Here is a 10,273-nt window from a genome sequence, read left to right as displayed (position 1 = left end):
GAAGCACTAGGAAAGAAGACTTCCCTATCCGCCCAACTAGGCAAAGGACAAGATGGGTCAAGAAGCCCTTGCCTAGCTAGATGTAAGAGAGGCGGATATTGTGCTCTATATGAATTGACTCGATTCTTATGGGCTTGCTTGTGCATTTGTTGCATCAAAAGAGTCAAGTAGTCATTCCCCGCCGTAACATTTTCTGGTTGAAACTCATGGTAAGTGAATGGGTAGGGTGGAGTGATAATAGAGGAGGAGGGCTCGGCAATGTCCTCCCTTTGATGTTGTATTATCTAATCGGCTTCCTCGGAGAGTGGGAGAAGGTAGTTTGGCCTATGGACATTTAATCGGCAAATTTTGTTCGGTGAAGTGAAGGATTTGGCATCTTTTGTTAACCACCCAAATTTTTCGTCAAGAGTATCATTCTTGACCCATTTGAATTTTTGAACCATGGTGGCTAGATCAATGATATGGCCTCCCTTAACCGGTTAATAAGTTCCATCTTTGTTGAAGTCCCGGTTGAAGTGTTTTGCCAAATAAGTTACCAATCCCCAATTAACAATAAAGGTCATGCCTTCCTTTCCTTGGTCGATATTAAGCCATTTTTCAATCAAAAGTCGAAGAATATTGTACCTCTTGGTGAATTCTCTACCAACATTCAAGGTTGACTCGAGATAAATAAAATCAAGCTCGGTGAAGTGGTTTGTTCCCTTTCTAGCAATCAAAGTATACCCAATAACCTTGTGCCACACCCTTTTACCCGGATGATGGACATAAAGGGCACGAAAATCATGGTAAGATGTAAACTTTCTCCTGGTAATAGCTTTCCATAAGGGAGCGGGATCATATTTTGTGACGGGTTTCTTCACATAGCTCGAGTCATTGCTAAGGCCAAAAACTTTACCAAACTCGTCACAAGACATTTTCCTATCAACATTCTCAAGGCGGAATTCAATGTTTGTTCGAGTCTCCACCTTTGTAACTTTCAATGAGCTTAAAAACTCCGAGGTGAGGCATGAGTAGGTCAACTCTTGCATATTAAACAAAGTAAGCAGTCCCATGGACTCAAAGAATTTCTTTGTTTGTTCTAAGACACCCAATTTGGTCAAAGTCTCTTGGCATATGAACTTGGTGGGTAAAATAGATTTCTTAGCAAGAGATAATAATTTCTTCCTATGGGCATCGGATGCGAAAATTACCTCCGGATAATCATCTAGTTGCTCAACAACCGGAGTAGAAGTAGTAGTTTCCACCAAAGGAGGAGTAGTCTCTTGAATCTCCATACTTGCACTTTGAACCACCAAAGCCTTTGAAGCTTGTAGAGCTTGTTGCATTTTTGAGAGATTCTTCTTTGGAGGTGCCTTGCTTCCACCTTTTGTCCTAGCCATCTTCTCCTTGTATGTAGTAACACCAAAGGGATGCTTGATTTCTTCAAGTTTCAATAAGACCCAAATTGATTTAGGATAGTTGATTTTTTGCCTTGTATCCTAAAAATCGATTGAAACTTTGAAGATTTTGGTGTTTTAATTGCTTGTTCTTGACAAAGGAGTGATTTGTTTGAGTTTTGAGTGAGTTTGGAATTAATTTAGGTGAATTTGGTTGAGAAATTTGATTTTTGTGGATGGAGGGATTGGGGGTTTTGGAGATGTGGTTGTGTTTTGAATGAGAAAAATGAATTGGGAAAGGTGGGGTTTTAATCCCGTAGGATTTGAATTACACAGGGGAGGCGAGCGGATTCCGGGTCGGGACGCTCGGATTCTGCTTCAGTTTGCTTCAGAAAATGAGACCGTGTTGAGACGAGCGTCTTCTGAGGAAGATGATCGTCTTTCTGAAGGGAGACGAGCGGATTTCCTTGAGGACGCTCGGATTCCTTGTCAGAAGGAAATCCCAAATTTTACCAGCAGTAAGACGAGCGGATCCTTGGTGAGACGAGCGTCTTGACTGAGACGAGCGGATTCTACGTGGAGATGCTCGGATCTTCAGCCTGACCAAATTTTTTTCTTTCCAGCTCTCTCAGGACGAGCGTCTTCTTCCCAGGACGCTCGGAATGTCTTTCAGGATGAGCGGACTCTTATCGGGCCGCTTGGATTGTCCCTCTACCTCACGAATTCAGTTCCATCCGTTGGTATTTCATAACCCGTGTCATTTACTCTTCATTCCTTTGGTCTTCATTGTGGGGGCACTACGAAGGCTTGGATAGCCTAGGAAATTGCTATCCCCACACTATGTCAAAACACTACACATCAATAAACATATAAGTCCCTCCCTCACTTTCTCTCAAAATGATGAAAATCTTGATCAAGGCATAAAAATACAAATCCAAAATTGACAAAAATGCAATACAATTAGTAAAGTGCAAGTTAAGGGGTTAGAATATTTACAAATGGTGGTTTAGGGAGGACTCTACCAAACTCTCATCCATGTATGATATGTCAAGGCGGCATAGCCAAGGTGTTGTTGATGTTGCTCAACACCTTGAAAAAGTAGTCGAATGCTTGTTCATTGTCATGATAAAGATCCTCAATAGACCTTTGCACATGTCGTTCTTCATTGTGGTCTTGGGTCATAGCATTACCATTATAAGGATCGAATAACCCTTCAAACTCATCATCCCAAAGATCGCATACTTCATCTACTTGTTCCCCAATAGTATCATGAGTTTATGAGAACAACTCCTCTTTCTTCTTGTCATTATGGCCAATGAGGCCTTCCTCTTCTCTTGTCATGAGTGGTGGTGAGCTATTCAAGCTTTCATTCTTGTTGAAACATTCTTGCTCCTTGGATGGAGCATCTTGGAGATTACCCATTTTCTTCTCCCATATGGGTGGTGATTCTTTACCCATGGCTTGTTCTTTGCATTGAGATGCAACCTTCTTCCTATCACTTTCTCGGCTATAATGATCAATCATGAAACATGGCTCATGTAATCGGGGAGCTCTCATTGTCTTGTCAAGATTAAAAGTGATTGTTTCATCTCCCACTTCAAGGGTGAGCTCTCTATGTTTTACGTCAATCACCGCTCCCGCGGTGTGTAAGAAAGGTCTTCCTAAAATGATATGAATGTTGGAGTCTTCCTCCATATCAATAATAACAAAGTCCACCGAGATGAAAAACTTGCCAATTCTTATCGGCACATCTTCCCATACCCCTAAAGGTGTCTTCGTTGATCGATCCGCCATTTGAAGTGTGATATTAGTGCACTTAAGCTCTCCCATTCCTAGCCTCTTGTACACCGAATATAGCATGACACTCACACTTGCCCCAAGGTCACATAGAGCTTTGTTAATTTTGGTGTCGCCAATGGTACATGGAATAGAGAAACTTCCCGGATCCTTTAGTTTCGGAGGTGAACTTCCTTGTAGGATGGCACTACTCACCTTAGTGAAAGCAATAGTCTCATGTTTCCGGGTGGATTTCTTCTTTGTAAGAATATATTTCATGTATTTCGCATAGGCCGAAACATGATTGATTAATTCCGTAAATGGAATTGAGACTTCCAAGCTCTTCATAATCTCCATAAACTTCCCAAGTTGTTCATCAAACTTAGGCTTAGCTTGACGATTTGGAAATGGAAGCCGAATCACAATAGGCTCTTTCTCCTTAGCCTTCTCTTCATTCTCCTTTGAAACTTCTTGAATGGTGGTGGGTTCTTCTTCTTTCTAAGAGTCTTCAACAACTCTTTCCTTGTTACTAGCATTCACAACATCTTCATCAACGGGCTTCTTCGGCCCTTCATACCTTGTAACACTCCTTAAATGGATGGCACTCACCGATTCTTGTATTGGGGGATTACCTTGAGGTGGTAATTGCAACTTTTGTTTTTGTGAACTAGAAGATTCTAATTGAGAAATTTGGGTCTCCAACATCTTTGTGTGAGCTATTATGTTGTTAATAGTGATGTCTTTTGCTTGGCTATCCTTTTGCATTTGAGTGAAAAATTCTTGTTGGTTCTTTTGCATTTGGAGGACCGCTTTTTGAACATCAAAACCTTGGTCATCTATTTGATTGTATGGAGGTTGATTTTGATAACTTGGGTTTTGATTGTAAAGGGTCTTTGAGCTTGGTTTCTCATTGGAGGTGGGGTGTATGTTGTTTGAGGGTTTTTAAAATTTTGGCTTTTGTATGAGAGTTTGGGATGGAATTTGGTGTTTTCATTGTAATAGTTGGAATAAGGGGTACCACTCTTGTATGCTTGGAAAGCATTAACTTGTTCCCCTACATTCACTTTGGTCATGTCCCAAAGTTCCACAACTCTCACATACTCCACTTGGAATTGATGAAGATGCCACCATGGCATTAACATGTCGCCTAGGTGATTTGGAAGCCTCTTCAAGTTTAGCCATAGCCTTCTCAAACTTCAAATTAATGGTGTCAATATGATCACTAAGTTGAGCACCCAATTGAGTAATAGAGTCCACTTCATGCTTTCCTCCTCTAGTAGCCTTCCGAGGTCTACTATATTGTGAGTTATGGACCGCCATTTCCTCAATCTTGTTCCATGTTTGATTATCATCAACTTCGGTAAACATACCATTTGATCCCATATTGAGAATGTTTCGGGAGTCTTCATATAGACCATTCCAAAATTGTTGTACAAGGAACCACTCGCAAAGTCCATGGTGTGGACAAGATCGACAAGTATCCTTGAATCTCTCCCATGCTTCATACAAAGATTCCTCATCCCTTTGTTTGAACCCGGTGATTTAGGCTCTCAACATGTTAGTCTTCTCCGGTGGATAGAATTTCTTGTAGAAAGCAAGTGCCAATTTTTTCCAAGAGTCAATACCAAGAGTAACCTTATCTAGGTTCTTCAACCATTGTTTCGCGGAACCAATCAAAGAGAAAGGAAATAAGAACCATCGAATTTGGTCTTGAGTCACTCCGGTTTGAGAAATCGCATCACAATAGTCACAAAAAGTCTCCATATGAGAATGAGTGTCTTCACTAGGCATCCCTCCAAATTGACTTCTCTCAACTAATTGTATAAATACAGATTTTGCAACGAAATTACCGGTTAAGTGTTGTGGGGTAGGAGTACCATTTGGTAGGTTCTCCTCGGTTGGTACGGAATGTGATGAAAATTTAGGCATGTGGGTTGATTTTGTGGTTGGTTTTGTGCTGGGTTATCCTATCCTTCTCTTGCAAAAGGGTCGATGAACTCAATGTTATTTGGTTGAATGTCCACAATCTCACCAATACCTCTCAAAGTATTTCTAGCAAGTCTTCTATTGTTGGTCAAAGTTCTTTCAATTTCAAGATCAATGTGTAACAAGTTACCTTGTGATCTCCTAGACATGCAAAATATCAAACAACTCGAAAATAATTAGAATAAACCTTGAGGAGTTTGACTTCCCCAAGGTAAAGAAAGACACAACTAAAAACAATCAAAGAAATTAAAATCAAGTTAACACCGTCCCCAGCAACGGCGCCATTTTTGGTCGGATCGGTTTTGTTACTCGTCGTCAAAAGTTACCTAGACCAAAACAATATTTATAATTTCAAACTACTCTACTCTTAGTAAAGAGGTAAGTAAAAGTCGGATCCCAAGGGACGGGCATTGATGTAGGATTTTCGATTGCAAATGGTTGTGTCTAAGGGTGTCACAATTTGGGTTGAGGTAGGAGATCAACTAAACTAATCAATGTAAATAGAGTAATGAAAATAAGCAAGATGATTAAAATGAGTTATAAACAATTGATTAAAAGCACTAGGGTATCATGGGTTCATAGGGGATTCATGGGATTTTATCATACAAACATGTTCTCTACTAGATGCAAGCACTTATTGTTATGATGGGATCGAGTTAGTGTATATCTTACAATCCCTAGGAAGGTTTGGGTCCCGGAGCCGAATCAATTAGATTGTAAAACACCTACAAGTCGACTTAATCCTCCCTATCCAACTATATGCATGGTCTAATGACACTCGAGTTGGTTTATGTCTTACAAGTCTCATTGAAAAGGTAAGTGATGGGTAAATAATGCAAGGATTCATAGGCTCGCATTTCATCAAACATAACATGTGCATAAGTTGGAATCGCAACAAGCAAGCAAATTAGTTATGAAAACATATTAGATTAAGAATGAATCAATCCCCATGCTGGTTTCCCCTAATTCACCATTAACCCTAGTTAAGGAAACTACTCCCTCATTATCAAGTTTAACATGCTAACAAGGTTGTCAATCATACTAGCAAGGCAAAACATAATGAACAAATGAAGATGATTAAGAATAATTAAAAAGGGATTAAGAGAGAATTATACCTATAAAGATGATTCCAAATAATAAAGCAAGGAATAATAGAAGTACTTGATGAGAGATGGAAGGTTGTCAATCCTCCAAATAAACCCAAATAATCTTTTAATTACCCAAAATAAATGATGAACAATAGAGAAATTAAGGAAAGATTAAGAAATGAGATTTGTATTAATGCTAAATTAGGAATTGATTACAAGATTAAGAGAGTATTAAGACTTGATTAGGATAAGATAAAGATCCTATTTAGATGACATGCTAATCTAGGTAGTACAATAGGGTATTTATACTAGAGATTAGGTACAAGGATTAGACCGTTAAGAAAAGTTGAGGAAGTGCTCCTCCCCAAGGAGATGCTCATCTCCGTTTTGGTAATCTCCAGGAAATTTGCTCGTCCCGAGCGTCTAAGCAGTAGGCACGGTGGGTTCTGCAAGGGAATCCGAGCGGATCAGGGGAGAGACGGTCGGATTTTTTTGCCTCAAGACGAGTGTCTTGGCATTGGGACGCTCAGATTGGTGGGCAGGGAGACGCTCGGATCCTGGGTCAGCAATTCTCTTTTCTTCTTTCCTCAACAATCCTCGGGGATCTTGTTGGGGATGCAAGGATCCTTTCATCATTGCCCAATCTAGTTTATTATCTACATATGCCTTCTAGTATCGTCTTCCCTTTGATGCTTGATCATTGAATTTGATCAATTTAGCTCCATTTTGCCATGAAAATGCAAGGTTTGCACTCCTTTCCTACCAAGGGACCAAAACCTCAAAGAATATGCAAAACGGGAAACTAAAGATAGTAAATGACCCAATTATGCACTAAAAAGCATAGGAACGAGGCTAACTCGGGGACTAAATATGCTTAAATATGAGTCACATCATGTATCATGGTGAATAAACCAGACTCTAGTAAATTTGGTTTTGAGGTCTGCCATGGAAATTTAATCTGTCGGTGGGAGAACGTAGCAACAACATGTGCTCTATCAACGTTTCTTGATTCCAAAAAGTCGCTCAATGCACTAGACTACAAGTCAAAGAATGAAACTGATTGTCAAGCACAATTATACGAGACATAATTAAATTAATATGAGACTAAGTTGCATAAAATGTGGGAAATAATGAGGCTTAAAGTTTCGAAATTAAAGTGTCAAAAGTAATGATTAAAGTTGCAAAAATTAGGCTTAAAGTTTCAAGCTCAATGCTGAAAGTTTCGAGATTAAAGTTTCAAAAGTGTTGCTTAAAGTTTCAAAGATGATGATTAAAGTTTCAAAAGTAATACTTAAAGTTTCAAAAATGAAAGTTGAAAGTTTATACGAGACACATTCAGTTTAAGTTTATACACAGGGAAATTTGATGCTTAAGTTTATACGCGAAATAATGAAATTCAAACTTACAATTATACGAGACACTCTGAACATTTCAGACAGGTTACTGTCAGTATGAAACTGATGGTCAAGCACATCGACAGTCTTTGAGCTAAAGTTGATACATATGCAAGCAAAATGATCGTCAACATTAACCGGTATGAAAAGGTAGTCTGCATTCAAGTTAAACGTCCTTCCACAGTCCTTTATGAACATGTCCCAAATATGGAAAAGTGTATCATAGTGGGTATCATAGGGTGTGCCCTCATCTTGGATATCCATCAGTCTCATTATCACGTCCTACAAAAGAAGTTTATGATGACGCCATTAGAGATACACAGGGAAATGGCCATATTATCTCCAACATTGTACTTTTGTTTCAAAGGTAGATATTAGATGCATACCGTATGGCGTAATCCAAAGAAAGCCATCATTGCGACCTTATTGTCCTCTGACTCTATCCAATTTAACAATTTGGACCAGCATTCAATCACTCTTGTGGACATTTTAGATTCCGGTAGCATTGACATTATATCATCCCTACCAAGCATGGCATTGAGTCCATAATCCGCTAGGTGTTCCCTGTAAAGCAAATATATTAGTTTACCTATGCACCTTATGTGGGAAATATCGGTATACTTCCTTTAAGAAATTACGGATTATAACGAAATTATGATTGTGAAACTAGTCATAAAAGAAATAGCATAAACAAAATAGAGAGATTAAGAAATAACCTTCGGTCCTAGCTAATATGGCCTATGAACAATATCGCAATGATATTCTCCTATCAGTTGCACCCAAGATGATACGAGATATGCCTTTGTTCTTGCTAGAATCGATCCCCAAATTTGCAAAATTAATTTTTAGGGTTTTGTGAATGATGAGAGAATTAGGGTAAAAATTAGGTTGAGAAAAATGGTCTCCCTTCACTCTCTTAAACCGTGAAAGAAGAGTGAATTAGGGTAGAATTTTCTTTCCTCTTTTTCGGCCCATATAACCGAAATAATAATGAGGATTATCTCCTTATTTTCGGTTTTTCCTCCTACCAAAATAAGATGATTAAATCTTCTCATTTTTGGTAGTTTACAAAATGTATATAAAGTGTATAAGTTATAAATTGTCATTTAATTCATTCCGTATTAATAAGTCTACACACAACAGCTTGCAGTCGATTTATTAATATCGGTCTGTAATAATTTATTATGACAATATCATATAATATATATTTTAATATATCACATATTTATAATTATCTAATTAAATATAACCGATTACATTTAATTACGAATTAACATCTTAATTCGTTTTAGCTAACATTATATACATTAATTAAATATAACTTATTATATTCAATTTACGAATTGACAGTTAATTCGCCTTAGCTAATATTATTTAATTAAATTAAATAATCGTCTCATCAACACATTGACTAACTGTTTAGTCAATTACATGAACTAACCTTTTAGTCATATAAGGCATCAATGTGGTTATATTTCCATAATCACATCTCTCAAACACATCCTTTAGGTGTGACTTTTAGGGACCAGCTGATCACCGCCATCAGTATGATAATAACGTCAAACTTTCTAGTAAGCCAACCGTTATTAGGTAATCGTTAATCAACTGATAAAATACGAAGTATACCCTTGTGAACCTATAAGAGATTTATAAATGTTATCACACTAATTTGTGGAGGACACAAGCTCCAACAAACTCCCACTTGTCCTCACAAGTGTATGTGCGATAACCGATTCTCATATCCTAAAATTTCTCCCACTCAATGTAAAACAATTTGCGAAATCTGTATTCACAAAGGTCGTATTTTACAAGTGATCTATATCAAAAGTGGTTTCCCCGACTAGAGAGTAACTTAAATGATAAACGAATCATCATTCGAGCATGGCCATGCATTTCAGTTACAACTCTTCGAGTGGCCCTGAGAAATAACTATACCTGATAAAGGTTGGATATTTTATTCAACTCGAATCCTGCAGATATAAGCACTGTATGAAATGCCCCAAAAAAATCTACTTAGTCTCCTGTTACGGCAGACCATGAGAAAGAAACCAAAGTCACCCAAAAACTGCCTTAATCTCAAGAGATAGTCGATAATCAAAAGAATCAACTCTTGGAACACAATGGACGTCCAATCCACGACCTGGCACCGAATGTTTTTAAACATTTAGTACTCCATTACGTTGTCACAAAAATAATTGTCCTACGAGGTATTGTTATAACCCGTATTTGTGATAGATCAGCCAACTGATTGACTTATGGCTCGTTGAACCCACCATCAATCGACTGCACAATATAATAGCTAGAGTTATCAGCTCATTAATGCAATTACGAACCAAAACAAATATAATGTAATTCAGTTCACTTTGTGGCGTTCAATGTTGTCAGTACAATCCACATAAAAAACAAAATATTATAATAAAACGATGAAGTTATAAATAGTATATGAAAATGATAATGTATCGAATCCATAATCAACTACTACAACTCAGGAACACGTTTAATTCCCATGAAAATATCGTGCCCTTCATGCTTATCATAATTCAGCGGTTTAGTGAGAGGATCCGCGATGTTATCATCCGAAGCTATCTTGTCAATCACTATCTCTTCTTGCTCCACGTAATCACGGATCAGGTGAGATTTCCGATGTACATGT

The 10,273-nt window shown here is 38.1% G+C and overlaps 1 non-coding gene across 1 annotated transcript; it reads left to right on the top strand.

Annotated features, from left to right (window-relative positions):
* Positions 1 to 4,601: 4,601 nt before the first annotated feature.
* LOC141635161 (small nucleolar RNA R71) lies at positions 4,602 to 4,709 on the top strand. Its single transcript, XR_012539865.1, has one exon. It is a non-coding gene; the product is annotated as a small nucleolar RNA R71 (small nucleolar RNA).
* Positions 4,710 to 10,273: the final 5,564 nt, after the last annotated feature.

This window comes from Silene latifolia, chromosome Y (genome assembly GCF_048544455.1).
Source record: "Silene latifolia isolate original U9 population chromosome Y, ASM4854445v1, whole genome shotgun sequence".
Taxonomy (NCBI): Eukaryota; Viridiplantae; Streptophyta; class Magnoliopsida; order Caryophyllales; family Caryophyllaceae; genus Silene; species Silene latifolia.
This window is presented reverse-complemented; position numbering and strand designations above follow the sequence as displayed.